Below are 20,345 nucleotides of genomic sequence, written 5' to 3'. Positions count from 1 at the left end.
AGCTTTCGTGGGTGAATACCCACTTCTTCGGATGCAAGTGGTCAGAGTGGTTTAGACTATTAAGGGTCAGAATTCTCTAGACTTTAGTTCACTGTAATCTGATAGATCTATTTCTAGTAATAATGGATAATTAACCCTTAACAAAGACATATTCCATCAAAGTGTTCTGGTGACTTCATTAAACACAATATTAGAGGTAGTCATTTGTCACCAAAGCCCCACGTTAGACATTCTTCATAATTAGGCTTGGAAGGGTTAGATTTTTAATCAGTTAATGTCAATTTTACCATACACACAAACTGATGAAAAGAAAATTCACAGACAGGCAAAATAATAAAAAGGCTGCTTGAGTACTTATTACATCCACAATCCAGTGATTTAGACTTTTGAATTAGGCTTGTTACAAATGGACTAGTGAATGAATAGTAAAAACAGGAATTATTTGTTGATTTAAGGATCTTTACTCTGTATATTTTTACAAGAGATATCGACAATTGGTTTATAAAGCTTTGGACTTTTTAAATCTCTCTGTCTACTGTCACTAACTGATTATCTGACACTCCCCCCATAGTTTCCCATAACTGAAAATTTAAGTGGATAAAAATCTAAAAAAGAGCTTTAAAATAAACCTCTATATTATCAGTCAAAAATTATAAAAAAAAATTCTGCCAAGCCTCCCCAATGTAGTACAACTGGTTTTGTATTTTCAATAATATGCAGTTAGAACATGTCAATTGTGATGCATTCTCTACATGTATACATTCCATATCCTTAAAAACAACAACAATATTTAGCAAGGTCTTTAGAGGAGCTGAGCAGCTGCAATTCACTCTGTCTAATCCCACTGGCTTCAAACAGAATTACACAGGATGTAAATCAGGACAGAATTTAGCCCATCATCCTCAGAAATATTTACCTTTGTGGCAGGTTCTTCTGAAGAACAATGGAAAACTACATGGCAGTGTCCACTGCATGGAGGCAGTTTTTCCACTAACTGTATATTCAAAGGTACTAATCTTTTTGAGAGCGCAGTTCAAATAGATTGACCTGTGGCCTTTTGAAGATGTTTTCCATTGTTTTCTTTCCTATGGTATATTGAATGGTTTGCATTTCTTCTTGGAAATAAGAACCTTTGAACATATAGTGTCTCTACTGTATGTCCTGACCTGAAAGTGTTTTTCCCCAATGATTTTGGGTATTTTCTATGTCAAAATTTACAACAGTCTAGACCCAAGCCATGGTAATTTTGTTCATAATGTTTAAATATTTGAAGTAAAGCTCAAATCACAAGTCAATGTTTAGGCTTCTATTTGTAGTAATTTTTTTTCCAACTAGTGATATCAGCTAGAGAGGAACAGAGACTTTGAAACTCTTTTGAGCATGCTTAAACATTTCAGTGACACTCCAGGGTATCATTTTGATGCCATATTAGTATTCAAGTTACCATCTAGGGCCAGATTTTGTCATTAGACAGCAAAAAACCAAAATGATACCTTAAGCTTGCTTGACTATTAATGTTCCAACACAATCTTGTTAAACTGATATCCAGTCCAGACAACTGTACATTGGTATGTTCTGATCTATGATAGACAGACAGACACTTCCCAAATGACAGCTCCTTCATATACTAACAACTAAAAGTGAACTAAGAAGGAAATGGTCATTAAAATATCAAAGAAATATGCCTGAGATGATTGAAAGAAAGTGCGTGAAGCACATTTTTTTTTATTTTTGTATTTATTTTGTTAGGATCGATAACTGAACCAGGGTTTCTTTGACCTGAGAAATTGAACTCCCAGCTAGTGAAGACCAGGCATAGAATATTGCAGTACAGAATATACCACAGAAAAACATCATTAACTTTGAGTTAAGACTGCTAAATTGCATTTCTATCAGTACAACAATAAAAATCCAGGAAAATACCAGTTAAGACAACATTCATATCCCCATAGAAGGAGCTGATGCCTCCATAGCCCAGCTGCAAGCTCCATGTCTCTGACAACTTAACCTGTGGTATCCTCCATCTCCCTCAATTAATGGCCATTCCCACCACATGCTGGCTCAAGGAACCATGACAGGTAGCGAGGAATTCTTCAAAGTTGCCAGAGATGTGGAGCTTGAACCTCTGCTCCAAGGGCAGCTGCTCCTTCTGATGAACCTCGTGAGGTTTCCTTGAAAGGACCCCATTTTGACAGACAGGGTGAAGTCCATCTGACTGGGAGTGAGTTTCTCAGATTTAACAAGTGACAGAATTGGAGAGGGATGGCAAAATGCATTGATGAGGAGGCTGGATGAAGCCTGAATGAGTTTTGGATAAATTCAAGTTCACAACAGGGCTAAGGAGCAGCACGGGGAGCACAGCTGGCAGAAGAGCTCTCCTTTGACTCTTCTGCCCACTTGTCCTTACCCCTGGGATTTAGCCATGCTTTCCAAGCCCACTGCAAGCCCAACCCTCACAACATTTCTGTACTTCCCTTCCTGCACAAACTTCCCACCACTGGTTAGGCCTGTACTGCTCATTTGTATTCTAATGAACTTCACTCCATCCAAGCAGATCCCATGTTGGGCACACATTCATTAGATAACAACTGTCTTGCTAGTGGACTTGCAAGCTCTGCATCTCCAATAACTTTGGATTTAATTTCTCCTTCCCTCTTGCCCTGGGAGGGGATGAAATATTCACCTCCAAATTTGCAGACAGAGAGCGCCATTGAAGGCCAGGCAAAGAAGAGTTGAAGTCCAAGTTGACAGAGAAGTAGTCAGCTGCCTCCATTAAGGAAGCAATTAATTCTTGTAGCATTTTAGAAAACTAGAAGCAGCTGACAAATCTGAGCAGTTCTGTCATCTTCTCCTGATGGAACTAAGTTAGTTATTCTCCTAATTCATCATGTTTTTTAATTTAAGTTCAAAAAGCAAAAAAAAAAAAAAGTGTTCTATCCCTGAGATTATATAAATGTTTGTGTAATATTTTAGAAGGGAAACAAGAAATAACCTGTTTTACCACAGAATAAGAGATTATAGATGAAAAAGACTTGGAGTTATCTAATTCATCAGGACAAGGGGGAACATGGTGAACGCGTATAAAATGAACTGTGTAGGAAAGTAGGTCAGGAGATTTTCAAACATGTAACTCAAATGTGGAACTCATTGCCACAGGATATCTTTGAGGCAAAAAATTTAGCAGCATTCAAAAAGGGATACGGAATATCCAAAGTTATAAAACACTTCATCTTAACACATTCTAGAAGCGATATTAAGCCTCATGCTTCAAAATTTATGACAAATCTCTAACTGCTAGGGATTAGGAGAATTTTTGCACCTTCCTCTGAAGGATCTATTGACATAGTCAAAGACAAGATACTGGATATGATGGACCATAGGTCTGATCCAAGATGGCAATTCTTATGTTAGTGCATGATTGTTTTGCATGGTACATGTGCCAGTTTTTTGCCCAGGCTAGTTTGTAAAAGAGGCTTCCACCACTTGCTTGAGAAGCAATCATTTTTTGCTTCCCTTCTATAGTGTTACACACATACCCTAGAACTGCACAATGTAATGAACCTCACTGTTCACTCTGATAGTCACAATTCCCTTTCCCTATTTCCTCAGTCCTTCATCTCCCTTGGCTCCCCCAACACCACCAATCTCTTCAGCCCATTCATCATCTTCTCACATCTTTTCTTTGTGCCTTCTATGCACAGGGAACAGTCTGGAAAGACTTCTGTAACTTACTATGTCCAAACCACAAATTTGAAACCTAAAAGGATCTAATCTCAGTCTTAACACAGTCAAAATTCCCACTAAATTCAATACAAGTTTTATTTTACATACTGACAGCAAAAGCAAGCCCTAAATATGCAACATTCATATTACACTACCAAAACATGTGATTTCATGGCTAGAGCTACAGAGAGAAGAAATGGATGATAACGATTTAATCTCTTATTGCTTTGCTGCAAAATACAAAGATGGGCTTTTCAACCACTGTTGTACATAAGATTCTTTGAGAGGGTTGGAAGCATGAAAAAGTTGCTCGGAGAATCAAATTGTCAGATCACTTGTATGAAATATATCAATCTTATTTCATCTCATGCTTAAGATACATTGAACTAAATGGCAAATACGTTCTGACATGCTTCAGCTTTACAGTCAGTCATCCATTACGTCTACTAAATGGACAGAAACAACAACTCCTTTAGGGCTTTCATCAGCTGAGACTCCTGCTGTTGTCTTTGAAATCAGATTCAAAAGGCATCACTTGGCTCACAACCCATAAGTATATGGGCTAATCCAATGTCCAACATGACAACACAAATCAAACAAACCCTACTGTCTCCACCATTGCTCTATGGTATTTTCTCCAGTATTTTACTGGTTAGAATCAGCAGATGCTCCACTTGGCCCCTGTTTTCATGGTTAAACTGGGGCTGAATCCTATATCCAACTTGAAGGAGCTAGTTAAGACATTTTTTGACAAATTAAAATCAGTGTCATCGGAAATAAAAAAGGTCCTTTGAATTGGATAATACAGTAACATCCATACAGGTGTATTGTGATTTAAAGGGTTACACAGTAATCCTATTGGCATCTGGTTTAAAGCAAAAAAGAACATAGGAGCCATGTATGATGTTAAATCCGTTGCAACAAAGATGTGCTGGAGTGGGGTTACCCTAAAATATTTATTTACACCGTGATTTGCATTTTGTGACTCACTGATGTGCTTCACAGTATAATTTTTTTCTATACTTATTCTTTGATGCCGGGGGACATCAGGAAAGAGAGACCATTTGGGGAAGATGAGCTATTTGATTTAGAAGGAAGATAGGTCAATCTCCAGTTTAGAAGATAGAAAAGGGGCACTAAATTCAATTATAAAGTACACAGTATATAAACTGAAACATTTAGATGGTTGTGGTTAAAGGGATTAGACAATTCCGCATTCTGTGAATTAAGTCAATTGTTACCTCCAATTCTTATAACTGCCACTGCATTCTTAGAGTCTGTTAGCTCTTTTCCCATGAAAATTAAGAAATCATTAAAATAAATCATTTTCCAGATTTCATAAACTCAGTGGTTGTGACTTGAGTTCTGATCCTGAAATTATAAAGTCCCTTTGTATTCCAGTATCTATAACACTAATTCTTGACAAAGAGAAATGCCAAAAGAAGCTGCTGGGAAGGATGCATGTGTGTGGGATGGAGGAATCTATATTGAAAACAAAATTAAATTGGAATTTGTGTTTCTGCTAACTCATTCATACAGTTTAATATCCATTTAGATCAATTACCAATATAGAGCACACTATATTTCCGTGAGGAGAATGTGTTTGTCTGCACATCAAGAACTAAAGAAATGGGAATGTCCTGCATGTTGCTCTTAACCAGATAGGATTAGGTTGAGTCTTTCTTTGTAGTAAAGCTGCAGCTTGTACATTTACTCTAATGTAGTTTGTGTACTATGTAGAACTTGAAAAATGTTTTTTCCACTAGTGCTATATACTGTGACTTGTTAAATAAAAACTTCTTGACTACCAAAATGCGAACATTGAAAAAATGTGGGGAAATTGTCAAATATATAACTCAGCGAAAATGATAGTTCCATAGTACTAGAATTTAAGTGCTTTAGACAATCTATTATACTCATTAAAAACTGAACATATAGTATTTTCTATCCCGGGGGTGGGGGTGTCGGTAGGTAGGGGTGATAAAGCTGTCTTTTGAATGACTAGTCCATTTAAAATCTGTTAGAATTGTCACTTATTCCAAAACTTTCTTTCTTACAGATTGCTGTTTGGCAAAAGCAGAGAGATGGAAAATATCCACTCACATTTAAATTGTTACACTTTTCTCTATGGTCATTGTGACAAACATGGTACACTAATATTGTCTGTAATTTCAATATATTGGGGATTCGAGTATGTTTTTATACAGACACTTGGCAGGTACTTTTTTATTTTATTTCACATTTTGTACTCATTGCATTAATTCATGAAAGAAAATGTTTAAAATATATCAATAATTCATAACATTTTGTGTAGATAAGTAATCAAACATCCTGGAGAGAAAAAAAATCTAAGCAAATCACAATTTTATAGAATTAATCTCAAAAACACTAATTGTCATTGCTCATATTTACATAAAAATATTAATTAATTCACCTATATTTGGCAAGATACAAGATAGAAGCAAGAAAACCAAAAGAAGCACACACTGCCTTAAACAGGTTTACTATTTTTGTCACTCAATTGAGTGATTTTATATTATTGTATATATTAGTACTATTTTACCTAAATTCCGTAACCCTCAGACTATAACAACTGCTTCCTATCACAAGAGGATTTGAAAGTTACAATTACAGCACCAGTGTAAAAAAAAAAAAAAAAAAAGTTTGTCTATGGACTCAAAAGTTCTCAGCCTTTATTAGATATCCTAAAAATGTTTGCTATGGGGAGGAGAGGATTGGGCTCTCATAAGAAATTTAAGGGGAAAAAAAATAATTAGCTAGATCTTTCCTCCTCTCATTCCAAGGATTCCAAATGTCTCAAGCAGGATATTATATTTTCATGGGTTGCTCAGCTCTCTGGCCCCAATCTAGCAAAACGTTTCTACAAGCTGAGCAGCCTGGGTGTGTCAGCTAAATATATGACAAATGAGATGGCCAAGAAAACACTCATCACCATTGGTTGGTCATCAGTGAAGAGCACTATAGTTCTGCTCCAGAGGCTCAATCCAACTCCTGTTCAAATCAATGGAAGTCTATCTATTACTTTAGTCCAAGTTGGATCAGGCCCCATTAGAGTAAGAGGAGCAAGCTGTTCTAGCAAATCAAGAGAAGTGCTGGACTATATCCTTGCTGAAGAGAAAAGTTGTAAAAGCCATCATTCAGTTGACAGAAGAGTTCCCCCCCGAGTAGAGCAGTCAGACAGGAGAAGTGAAAGAAGAACACCTTTACTTAGGAGAGAAAACATGGAGCCCTCTGTCTCAGGCAAGCTAGCTACCCTTTGAAAGCACTGCACAAAACTTGCTGGGGAAATGTTTCTCCTTTTTTGTTCTCAGCTGCATCTCAGCTTATTTATTCCTGAAATACCTCAATAGTTACAGGAATGTGTTGCACAGAGCACATCACCAATGCATGCATTTTATTTTTTTCACTCCTTGTTCCAAGCCTAAGAAGTGTGTGTAAAATGTCTCTGGTTCTCAAGATGCATGATTTACTATTTCATAGTGTTTGAACATACTGAACATAATCTATAATTTTTGTTTTTTATTTGAATATTTCCCTCTAACATTCCTATAACTAACAACTTCTGCTTATTTTGCCTTATGATTTTAAATTACATTTTCTTCAGTGTCCTTGTATACAGGAGATTGGGGCAAGGAATTAAATTGACTTTAATATTGCTGGCCTTTTTACACATGAAAATTAATGGTGTTACAGATGGAAAATGGTTGGCATTGAGGTTGTAATGTACAAGTATAGACATGTAGAAGAACAGATTCACCATTGGCACCCCCTTCTGATGGCCAAGCTTCTCGTAGCAGCTCTTTCCTGCCTAGTACACCCTGCTGGCAGCCTCACTTCTTGTGACTCAGCCCTCTGGCAGGTCACATTTTAGTTCCAGCCCTTCCAGATGGACAGACACACCAATAGAAAGAGTCCAATGTCTTTACAAAAGGTCTGTGGCCCAGACTCCAGTGCCCACATCCTTCCTTCAGGGTTTTCAGTTGTCCTTATCCTCTTCTCAGAGGCCTCCTGCCAATTCCCCAGTGGCTGGAAGGAGAACCCAGGGCCTTGTACTACACTGGGTTGCAGTCCAGGAAACCTATAACCAGCAGCAAAGTCTGTCCCCAGACTCCTGGTGCTGCCTACCTGAACTTCTTCCTATGGTAGCCTCTTTTCAGGCCTTCTCTCCACACCTCCCTACAGTCACCTTTGTCTCAGAGCCAGAACACCCACAGCTCTCCTCTAGAATCCCCCAACAAAAACCCAAATTAAAAGTACAAACAAAACCCCATTCTGCCCTCCTTCGGCTTGACTTTTCATCCTTCCCTGTTCTTCAACTGAATGCCCCCCCAGACTCTCTCTCTTTGGAAGACCAGATCATGCCCTATTATCAGGGCTCAACACCAAAGCCTGTCACCCCCAGTGACTGCTCCATCGCTCTCCTGTCCTCTCAACGACTCACAGAAAAATGACAGTTCTTTTCCTGCAGCCTTCTCCTTATATTTTATGGCATAGTAGACTCGCACTCCACCAGCTGTTGGATTTCATTATATATAGTTATAGTCTCTCTCTTTTCCCAGAATTTTTTTAAATTATCATATTGCTTTCTTAATGGTGCCCCATTTTCCTGTTGATCATACTAGGTATTTTAGTGTAAACTTCATCACTTTTAGGTGCCTGACTTTGTCACATAAAATCCCCCATTAGCGTTACACTCCTAGAGGATATGATCAACTGTTTCTTTGACCTTGCAGGTCTCATACAGCCAATCTTTGTGTTTATTAATAAAAGCCAAGTTACTGTTTAAGCCACAGAGGGAGTGTCCAGCAAGTATTCAGAGTAGAGCTACTTTACTCTCTCTCAGGTTCTTGCAGGATATCATCATTTTCAATTCTAGGGCATACATCATGAAATCTTTTCCCCCTTGTTTCTTTTGTCCATGCTTCGTGCCACTCCCCTCTGAGTTGATTTTAATGAGGTTTTTAAAGTCCTGTTCACTTAGAGGGACCTCTACATCCATTTTTCTTTCATTTTACAAAAATTTTTTGTTACTATGTATGCCACCTTGTTTCCTGTTACCCCAACGTGCACTGGGATCCATGTTATTTCAATGTTTACTCCCACCTGTACCAATTCTGTTAGTAACAATATTTCATTAATTGTATCATGAATCTGAATTCCCATTTTGAGTGCCTGTAGTGCTGATCGTGAATCTGACAAGATGACAATGGAGGCAGGTCACATATGCAGTATCCAATACAATATCAACATTATTCCATATTGGCTACAAAAATTGATAGTCTAATTAGTTTCTTTATTCCAAATGTCGGGATGCTGAATGCTGTTCCCACTCTTCCAGTTGTCTCATCTTTATAGCCATCTATAATATTTGGCAATGTTTTCCCTATTTATCACATACATATTGTTATATTTAATACATTTAGCTGTTCCTTTCCAGTTTTAATTTCAGTATGTAGTTCTGCATTTATATTGGCTGTGGGACAGGAAGAAAAATTTTCCATTTATAATGCATTTTCCAAGGATATATATGCTAATTTCTTTTCTCTCCATTCCTTTGTCCATATTTTAATCCCATTAACATAAGATATTTTTGGTTTCCCCACCCATGTTGTCCGCTGACTTTCCAGCATTCTCCACAAATTTGTTTAGTGTTTCCATCTTCCCTGTTTCCTATTACCTTTGCCCAGAAGGTAAAGGCCAATCATTTAATTCTTAATGATACAGGCATTTCAGCAGCAGCTACCTGCATTATACACAAAAGTGGTCATGATGAAGGCACCACATGCAATGAATAATGTCTGCACTTCAGGTCTAGCTTCTGTAGTTTCATTTTTGGTCCTGAAATAAATGCTTGGCATCCATACTCAGAAAAACTGTTCTTATTAATGCTCTATTATCTGCATCCCGGCTGGTTCCGTAAATACTTTTAAGTAGACTGATTTTACCTTCACATTCATCTACAACATTTGCAATGTGATCCTTCCATGTTAGCTTGCTATCAAATGTCACACTGAGGAATATGTAGTTGGTTATAGTTTTAGAATATTTGCTGTCCATATAGAGACAGGTAACAGTCTGTTTTAGTTTTCCTTTTAGTGAATATGGTTCCTTCAGTTCTGAGAACTGAAAATTAGAAGCCCCATGTTTCCCCATTCCACATTTTTCCTAAGTGCTTCATTAACTCGCTTCTCAGCTATTTCCTGGTTTCTGACTTTAGCCCATATGGCACAGTCATCTGCCAAAAAAAAGGAAATGTCCATTCCTGCACTCATCCTTTTCAGGAAGTTGTTTGCCATTATGTTGAATAAGTTAGGGCTGATGATGCTCCCTTGTGGAGTGCTATCTGTGCTTCCTTTCTTTATAGTCATCACCTAGCTTCTTCCTCAGCTGAGCTTCATCTTTAATTAAGGCTGGCCCACCCAATAGGTGCAACCAGGTAGTATAACTGGCCTCTCACCCTTAACCCTTTGGTTGCCTGTGTGGGGTACACACCACATCACAAAGCACTGTGGCCTGATTTTATACTCTCACCAGTTTTATACCAGATATAACTCCAATGACTAATAGAAGTCCTCCTGATTTACACAAGTGTAAATTAGTGGAGACTTGGATCTTACGTATTTTGCCAATTGACTAAACTATGTTCACTTGTATGTGCTGAACAAGGATGGTCCTTAATTTGTATACACATTTTTATTGTTTCTGCAGCTCATATTCTTGAATAGAAATGTCTATTTTCAAGGACTTTAGATTTTGGTACAGGAAATGAAGAATTGTAACAGTTTCTACATTTTTATATCTGTTCAATCTACATTTTTATATTAGAATTTTAACAACAATACTGGAAAAATTTGATCATCTACATATATTCTATTTAATATTAAAATGGTACTGAATATAATGGTGGTTATAGTGTGTATTCATTACCTCTTTGGTGTTTATTTTAAAATGTAAGGAAATGTATAAATTAGAGTGACAGAACACTTGCTGTTGCATCTTGATTACTCTTTTGTCATCATTAACATGTACTTTAAAAGTAGATAACAAGTCTCTTCAAAAGTATCCATTTACTAATATCTGTAATGGTGAGTTCTTCATAGAGTCAGTAGCAGGATATGCCTCTTTTAGTCTTGGTCACACCAGTTCTCTTCTGTTAGGCCATCTTGGGATTCATCATTTGTTATAAGGAAAGTTAACTAAAACTGTAGTTACCCCAGCTGGGATGTTAAAAAAAAAAAAGTGGCCTTGACTGAAACATACTCCAGTGGAATGTTCTATTCTAATCAATCATAGAGTTCACTTTGTTTCAAATGACACTTGTATACTTTAATCAAAGGAAGTGCTTATAGATATGCAATAAATTTTGTTTTAACATTTAGTGCCTTTAAAAAGTAAATGACTGGCAGCAGGAAAAGAGGAGATTGTATAAGCTTCCTGCCACACCCATAGCAATCCAAAATTGCTCCCAAATACAGAATGAAAATAATACCAGGGAAGCATATGCACCATACTAAATCCTGATCCAACTGAAGTCACTGAAGCAACTCTTCCATTGTTGGGCCCACGTTCCATTATGAGCTGAACTACTGTTCACTTCCACCAACAGGCCAAAGTCAGTCTTGGTATAAGCCAGCACAACTGCACTGCAGTCATAAGAACCACCATTGGTCTGACCCATAGGCCTTGGCTACACTGGCGCTTTACAGCGCTGCAAGTTTCTCGCTCAGGGGTGTGAAAAAACACCCCCCTGAGAGCTGCAAGTTACAGCGCTGTAAAGCACCAGTGTAAACAGTGCTGCAGCGCTGGGAGCGCGGCTCCTAGCGCTGCAAGCTAATCCCCACGGGGAGGTGGAGTACGTGCAGCGCTGGGAGAGCTCTCTCCCAGTGCTGGCGCTGCGACCACACTCACACTTTTCGAGTGTAGCCAAGCCCCCAGTATGGTCAATCTAGCCAAGTATCCTGTCTTCCAACAATGGCCAATGCCAAGTGCTTCAGCAGGAATGAACAGAAGAGGGCAATTATCAAGTGATCCATCACCTGTTGTCCACTCCCAACAGTCAATGGCTAGAGACACCGAGAGCATGAAGTTACATCTCCAGCAATGAGTTCCACAGGTTAACTGAGCGCTGATTGCTTTAAACCTGCTGCCTATTAATTTTATTGAGTGACCTCTGGTTCTTGTGTTATGTGAAGGAGTAAATAACATTTCCTTATTCACTTTCTCCACACCAGTCATGATTTTATAGACCTCTATCTTATGCCCCTGTAGTCATCTTTTCTAAACTGAACTGTCCCAGTCTTTTTAATCTGTCTTTATACGTAAGCTGTTCTAAACCGTTAATCATTTTTGTTGCCCTTCACTGTACCTTTTCCAATTCTAATACATCTTTTTTGAGATGGGGAGATGAGAACTGCATGAAGTATTCAAGCTGTGGGCATACCATGGATTTATGTAGTGACCTTATGATATTTACTGTCTTTTATCTATCCCTTTCCTAAGGGTTCCTAACGTTGTTAGCTTTTTTGATTGCTGCTTCACGTGGGGCTGATTTTTTCAGAGAACTGTCCACAATGACTCCAAGATCTCTTTCTTTAGTCAATTAAGTTATACTGTTTGAATCTGATTCCTTGTTTTGGTCAGTTGGTTAGTTTTTTTTTTAAATGGATCAGAGACAGAGTCTATATGCCACATTTTACTGAAAGGCATGCGGAATCCAGCTGCACAGAGCTTTTGGACTACTGATGAACTAACATTCTTATAAGCAAGCACTTTTGAAAGACAATGAGACACTTTGAAGATGAGGAAGAGCTCTATCAGGGGATGTGTGCTGCTCAAAGCCGGACCTTCACAAAGAAACTGGAACAGGCTCTGTACCAAACCAGACGGTAGACATCAGCTGGCAGAAAAAAAGAAGAAAAAAAAAACAACCCAAAAATACAGAAAAGGACGGATGCATGTATAGCCACTGAATGTGCTGATATACTGGGAAAAGGACATGCAATATCTGCAGACAGAACTCAGAGGAAATACACGTAACTGGAGGAACATGGCACGGATATATTCTCTTCTTTACATTTTTCCCCTTGTAGAACAAATCATAATAAATAATTTTATATCTGATTTGAAGACCCTGGCAATGAACAGACAAATCACATTATAGGTGAGGGATGAACCTCTCTATTTGATTAGGCCTCAGGTGTTCTCTCAGGCCCAATTTCTGAGCTAAACTAATTTTGTTTAACTTCCAGATATAAAATAAATGTGCAGAATCAAAAGGTGCTTCTGCTAAGCATTAGGCCCCAAATAATACAGAATCACAGCTTACTTGTCTTTTTGGGTGACCTGAAGGAAAAAACATTAAATAACTTGGAATTAAAGTCAGCAGTAATCTGAAAGACTGTACAAAGCTAACTTTTAACAGGGCTGCTAGAACATTTTATATAACTGGAGTGCTAAGAGCCATTGAACCAAACTGTAAATCCTGTATAGAACAGAAACCACTTCAAGGCAAGGGGGTGGGGCAGCATCCCTAGTTCAGCACCTAGGACTTTTAGACTTTATTACAGAAGTTACATTTTCAAAATTCATCTGAGCAGAACTTGTAAGAACTTGAATCTGCAGCAGCCAATACATGAGGTTAGAGGCATGGCATAAAACTCATAGCACCTGGTGTAGGGTGGTGCTAAAATGGCTTTTGTGACCTCCCTGTCCTTGGCCCCTGAACTTATTTATAGAGCTGTGGCGGGGGGGGATGGGGAACACATAGATTTTTCTTTTCAGTGGCAGTTCTGCAGGGGGGGGATTTTGAATCAAACATTTTTTTTTGGAATTGTCAGCAAATCAAAAAAGATGGAAAAGTTTTGTTGCAGGTTGAACAAAATATTTTGTTTGGGGTATTTTTAATAAAAGCAAAGGGAGTGAAAGGCTAGATCCACAAAAAATGGAGGCAGTGGTAATGGTATACCCCAGAAAGCCCAGTGGATAAGACACTCACCTAGTGATATTTATTGAAGCAGCTCCTAGAACTCAGGTCTACCAGGAGAGTGTAATAATCACGAGGTTAGAGAATACTTCTCACTGGTCAAGTGACTATTTAAGCTTTATACACTAAGTGGAACAGAGATTAAGCGGAAGGAGAGATTAAGAGAGCTTACCCCAGAATACCCAATAGCCTGATTGTTAGGGCACTCACCAGGGAGAAGGAAGACCTGGGTTCAGGTCCTCTCTCCCACATCCCAAGTGAATGCCTTAACCACTGGTTTGTGCGTATAAGGTGAGCAACACCACCACCCTCTTCTTCCTCCCATGGTGCCTAAATCTCCTTGTGAATATAGCCTGAAAAAAATCAAAATGTTTCATTTTTATAATGTTGAAATGGTTGATTCTGACATTTCCAAAAGAGACACACTAGCAACAAATTATCTGTGTCTTAACTCCCCCTTTCCGCAGAATCAAGAGATAAAATTCCCAGCCTGCTGCTCTTTTTTGTCAACTCTTTCTCTTATGGCTAGCACATTTCTCTTTGTTCACTTAATTACCACTTTAACTCTTATCTTGTAGCAGCTTTAGTGACTTCTCCTTGTCAATTTTGTCTGCTTGACTTGCACTGCCTGATGGACCTCCATCTTCTGTGTCTCTGTTCACCACACTTTTTTCTATACCATGTCCTCCTTGGCTTCTTTGTAGAATCCATTTCTGACCAAATGCTCCTAAAATAGCATTTTCTCATATTTTAATACGTTTCTGAGGTGGCTAGATGTTTACCTTATACTTGTGTTTGCACCCATAGCCAATGCCCTTATCCTGTCATTTTGTCCGACTTGTGCACAAATTCCATCCCCTCACTCACCCTCCTTCTCCTAAGCTACTAGACTTCTGGTAGCATTTCATTAGCAAGTAATCCTTAATTATATAAAGAACAAGCAGCTCTTGCTCTGTGTGTTAATATGGCATAGCAGGTCATGTAAAATTGTGGTTTCAGCAATGCCATCTATTGGAGAGCACACATCTAATATACAGATTACTCATTAATAAGCAGGTAGTTTTAAAAGATAAGATGCCATGACTCAACAAGGGATCATTTAAATATTTTCAAATAAATAGTCCTTCTCCCACCAGCATATCTTGTCTGGCATCTATGGAAAAAGGAAAGTGTTCTTTAGTACCAGAATTTCCCAGTGCAACAGGCTAATACAAAATACAGTTACTCCCAACACTCCCAGAACCAAGAAGTTTTGATGACAAGATCTTTAAAAGGAAAAAAGGTAAAACAAAAACCCCACAAATCTCTACTCTCTCTTTTCCATAGGAATGGTGGCCTGACTGTTTTTATGCCACCATCCTGCATGGTGATGTGGTAATGCAACCACACTCCCCATCTGATCCTGCTAAATGAGAAACGGGATTTGGTGGGATGCAGAATAGTGGACATTCTGGAATGGAAAAAAGATTGACAACTATTACAGTAGCACATAGGTGGAGGACATCTGATCACTTTCATCTCCCTTATTCCATATTACTGTCCTGGCTAGGCTATTTCAGCTAGATTTGTGGTGACCTGAGGCAGCATGCAGTAAGTCAAGATTTTATTATTTTTGTTGCAAGCTTCAAATACTGCCCTAAACATTTACAAGCACATGTTGCATATCAATTTAAATCATGTGTACAGTACAGCACAGCAAAACACCAGCAATATTTTGTTTCTTTTTCCAGAACCCTTGGAACTCTTCAAGGCAGATGGATGAAGCATTCTGCTACAAATATTGGGAGAACCCAAGTCCCCTAACCTCTCACTTGGGCTCATTGTGTTTCCTTGGGAAAGTCCTTCTGTGTACTACTTCATCCCTCTGTAAAATGGGGGGTGATCATATTTAACCACTTTTTAAAGTCATATGAGATTCTTGGATGGATGTCACCATCCAAGAATTTTGTGCAAAGTATTATGTTCTCTGGATTAAAATCCATGCAAACTAGGACTTTTGGTACTATATAGAAGGCAATATAACATTTTATCTTGTTTATCCTCACTTCCCTTATTTATTGGCTATATAAACTTTTTGTAAGTATTCTTCTTGATATGTGGAGATAAATCAATCTATGTATAAAAGCCCACAGTATTAAAGCCCACCATATTGTACAAGTGAAAGACTGAACAGAATATACTGGAATTTGTGGACTCCCACATAAAGGATTTGCAGGATGAAGCACTATTAATCAGACACTAACCATTTTTTGGCTATGAGAAAGGGATTTTTCCTGAATACCTTCCCTTTTATAGCCCCCTTCTCTCCAACAGAGGAGAGCTATGATGAGAGCCATCACTCCACCATATCTAGCAATGGGAGAGCATTTGAAAATGGGGCTTTTGGCAGGATCAAGTCAGGCCTCACAGCTAGTCGGAAAAAAAAATCTCATTCTGTAAACTGGACAACATTTATTTTAAAGAACAAAGCACACCCATTGTGAGTACAAGAAAGGAAGAGCTTACTTTCACATGTCAAACATTCAAAAGAAAAACACAGCTGCACCTTCAGACTTTCTGCCTCTGAACGCATGCATCACTGCAGTCTTCCTGAAGACCTGACAGAAGGCTGAGGGGCAAAATGTGTGGAAACCTTGTAAAGGTCCTGGAAGAAGTGCCATTCTGCCATTGCCCTGCTGTTCTCTGCTTACATGTATTTCATAGATCTTGTCAGGGCCAAAACTGACCTAGGGTACTCAGGATGCTGAAAGCTTCCCCGCTTGTCTTATGCTGTGTCAGGCAAAAAGCACAGGTCATTTACAGTGAGTGGGGGCTGGATGGTGACTGGCAGTAGCCACTGAGGCAAGGTGGGGATAGAGGGTTGGGTTCCTCTGGGTGGGGAGACCAAGATTGTGGGTTACTGCTGGGGCAGAACCCTGATGTAGAGGGGCACCGGGGTCCGGGAGGGACACCAGCCTACAGAGGGCACTCCAGGCTGGAAGAGCTAATTGCCAGGATGACCAACAGGAGGTGCCACACCAGTGAGTCATCGCCCTGCCACAGTTACGCTGGTCTCTCGTGGCATGAAAGTGCAATATTCCCAGGAATGAAAGGTTTGCCTGGAACGAGGTCACAAGACCACTTGAAATGCATGCGTCGAGGCAGAGCTAGTAGTAGAGCAACCTCAAAAGTAGATGGAACCGCTTGGGAGGGTCCATGCTCTCAGCACTCACGGAGCAGGCCGATTCCAAAAATTCTTAATGCATTCTCTACTAGCTCCTGTAGAGCCTGAACCACATGTGAAAGCTGCTTTTCTTTGGCAGAACCCCTGTGAGAGAGTAGCAATGCAAACACCTGCCCTCTGAAGCACAGCACAGTGCAATCTGCATTCCCCAGCACCAGTGGGGATGAATCAAGCCCAACAACTGTTTTTTATTCAAAATTAAGGGGTATAAACATAGGCTACAGAATGTATTTCAGGCCTGGAAAGCATTATGGCTATACCTGTATTTAAAATTGGTTAATATCTTCACTGAAGCTGTCGTATAAGATATTGCATTTCAAAGCAGGCCAGATTTCTAAGAAAAAGTTATCCTCACTTGTCTTCTGCATGGGTGGTCCCCTACATCTTCAGACTGACATGCTGAGTAACTAGATTGTGTAATTTCTCCCACCCCCCACCAAAATCAGCTGTGCCCTGCTATAAACGTCAGATCCTCAAAAACAGTGTGCACTGGGGCTGTAAGCGCTCTTGTAGCAGGGTGGTCCCCTGCTCCTGCCCTGAAGGGCTTAAAACAGCCCAGGAGAGGGCTGTGGCTGGGGCAAGAAGCCTGGGCTTATTGGGGAAAGTAGGCTCAGCTGTGGCCATGCCCCAATCAGGCCTAGCTGGTCCCTTTAAGAGGCTGTGAGCCAAAAGTCTCTGTTTGTAGAGGGAGATGGGCCTGGCTGCAGGGAGCTAGAGACAAAGTACCTGAGTGGAGCAGGGCTGGGGACAGGCTGAGGAACTGGGGAGCTCCAGCCTGGAAAGCCCCAGGCTGTGGCCTAGCATTGGGCTAACAGGTACTGGGGGTTGCAGAGGGCAGCCCGGGGTAGGCAAAGGCAGCAGGTCCAAACCCCACCCTTGCCAGTGATGAGTAGGCTGATACTGCAGTCTGCCCCAGGGCGCGGGGGCTAGATACTGAGGCAAGGTGGGGATTCCCTGGGGAGGGGAGACCCTAAGACTAAGGGGTTACTGCCAGGGGCAGCACCCCAGTTAAAGGGGCACCGGGGTCCAGGGAGGGACCCGGGGGGCAGAGGACAAGCAGATCACCAGCCTGCAGAGGGCGCTTTGGAGGCTGGAGAGCTAATTTCCAGAAGTCACCAGCAGAAGGTGCCACAGGGGCGAGTCCGCATGCCTACAGCCCTATGTGTTATCAGGCTGCAATTCCAAATGCTAAACAAATAGTTTAATTTAAGAATTGCAACATCTGCATTTGTATACCAAAGAACTTTCTAAAAATGACAAAAAGCAGAAGGCCAGATACCAATCTCAGTTATGCTACTGAGTAACTTCATTGAAATTAATGGAATTACTACAGATTTCCATCAGTAAAGCTGAGATCAGAACCTGCCTTTGATTAACAATGATCTGCTGATATTTTCTTCAAGCTGATCATGAGAAAAATAAAATGATTGTGGAATTCCAAATTTGTCCCCTGTGCATGACTAGTGGAAATTCCATCTACAGTGCTTCTTAATTTCTGTGTAAAATCCTTTTATTTTTTCTTCATTCTGAAGTCTTAATTTTAATAGATGGGAAATTGCATTAATCTCTTCCTACACTGGTCTTTTCAATTTACAAGAACAGTATTTACAGTTCAAAAGAATAGCAGGAAATGTCTAACAACCTTAACACTTGGTCTCTAGGAAACCAGAAATATCATACTAAATCACTGAAAGCTGTTCCACTGCACCTTAACTACATTCAAAAGCATCTGAGCAAGCATGGGAAGCATTTCACTTTTCCATAGACATCAGTATTATGAACCAGTTAAAAACAGACATTTAAAAACAAGAGATCAAGATTAGCCTGCTGTTGGTTAAATAAGCATAATGGAAAACAACTTAGGTTTAGATCTGTGGCTTTCCTTTGAAAAATTATTCTAAAAATAGCATTATGGGGCTCTGTTTGTCATCTCTTAAAGCTTCTATGTAAAGTGAGCACATTACATTTGATAAGTAGAATAATGAAGGTCAGGAATGTTACATGTCAATGCTTCAAATTCAACCTAGAATCTAAAAGCCAAACTGGCTTATTTCATTCTCAAACATTATCAGTAATAATGGTTTTACATGCCAAATATAGCTTATCCATTTTCTTCTGCTTCTGTCCTCCGTGACACAGCACAGGTGTAACTGATTGGAACTAGATAACAAAAGTCATTTGTTGAAGAGTCAGAAGGAGAAATAAAATCTAGCACCCTCTAAATTAGCTGTGTGGGCTGTGCAGGGTTGAGAGTAAAACCGACTTCTTATTTTGCCACTAGGTAAACAGATCTGCCACTGGATGTATACAAGGCGCGGATCTGCTGAGCTGGGACATGCTATCTTGTGACAGGGGCACAGCTGCTATATCCCCGCCTTCCACAAATGCTAACAGCTGAGACCACCTTCTTTGCAAATGCTGGTGTGTACTATATTTCAGGGTCTCGATCCCGCCACCAATATATATTAGTGCATTCACACCTTTGCACCATTTTCCAGCTGTCCAGCCCATTTTCCCGGTGTGGTTGAGTTATGTCTACTCAGAGTTCCCATTCTCAGGCTCTGTCTGCCCTTCCCAAGCACTTTTCCTGTGATCTTTTTAAGGCATGTCTGTTAATGGGCTATTTAGCTCATTACTAGGCCAAACTGGTGTTAGGAAGTTAATTGGGCACACCCCTTGATAAATTAGACCTTTTCAGGGGAACCTAATTGGTTATAACAGTGGCCAGAGTGCTGGCTCAAGCCCCAACTCTCAGCACTCTGTCTCATACCTCCCCCAATTTTCTAACAGAAGGCAGTTTGTTCCCTCTCACTCTCCCTCCTTTTCTGGACGTTTTATTAAAGCAATGCTGCTCCTCATCCTCAAGGTGATCATCTTGGATCCTCCTATAAAGTCCATCCATTCTCCATCCACAAAAGTCACATTTTGTGGGAGGAGATCGCCCCTCTAGTTCTGTCTCAGCTCACAGGTCCTCACACCAAGGGCAGCCTGTCGAATTATTCTCCCTGCTTTCACCTTCTTTGTTTGATGTCAGGGTTTGCTCTTGTTCTTTTACCTCCTGAGTACCCTGGGTCTCTGTTTTGCCCAACCCTCCAAAGAGTTCCAGGGATGCCTGCTCCTGTCATTCTAGAGGCCAGAGGTCAGCTAACGGTTCAACCTCCGTGGACAAGCTTGTGTTACCCTCACCCCTTGATCTTGTATCTTTGTTTTTTTGGTCTCTTCCCCCTGAGTACCCTTGGGGGACTTCTGTCATCCTGCTCTCTACAGCTTGTAATTGTGTGTCTCGGTCTCTCCAGCCCCTCTGTGCTGGCCTCCTCCTTATCTTGCCCAAGGGAGCACTGTATAGCCCTTTTCTACTTCCAATCACTACTCCTGAGTGTTTCCACCTAAACTTCC

General features: G+C 40.0%; 1 long non-coding RNA gene across 2 annotated transcripts; it reads left to right on the top strand.

Moving 5' to 3' along the window:
• Nucleotides 1-780: 780 nt before the first annotated feature.
• Nucleotides 781-19,379, top strand: LOC120406907. 2 transcript variants are annotated; one of them, XR_005599656.1, is made up of 4 exons: nucleotides 781-1,008; nucleotides 5,783-5,941; nucleotides 15,053-15,316; nucleotides 15,457-15,611. It is a non-coding gene; the product is annotated as an uncharacterized LOC120406907 (long non-coding RNA). The 2 variants fall into 2 exon arrangements; XR_005599655.1 differs by lacking the exons at nucleotides 15,053-15,316; nucleotides 15,457-15,611 and adding an exon at nucleotides 19,231-19,379.
• The last annotated feature ends 966 nt before the right edge of the window (nucleotides 19,380-20,345 follow it).

Source organism: Mauremys reevesii, linkage group 5 (genome assembly GCF_016161935.1).
Source record: "Mauremys reevesii isolate NIE-2019 linkage group 5, ASM1616193v1, whole genome shotgun sequence".
In the NCBI taxonomy this organism is placed as follows: Eukaryota; Metazoa; Chordata; order Testudines; family Geoemydidae; genus Mauremys; species Mauremys reevesii.
The sequence above is the reverse complement of the archived record's forward strand: the minus strand, read 5'-3'. Positions and strand labels throughout refer to the sequence as shown.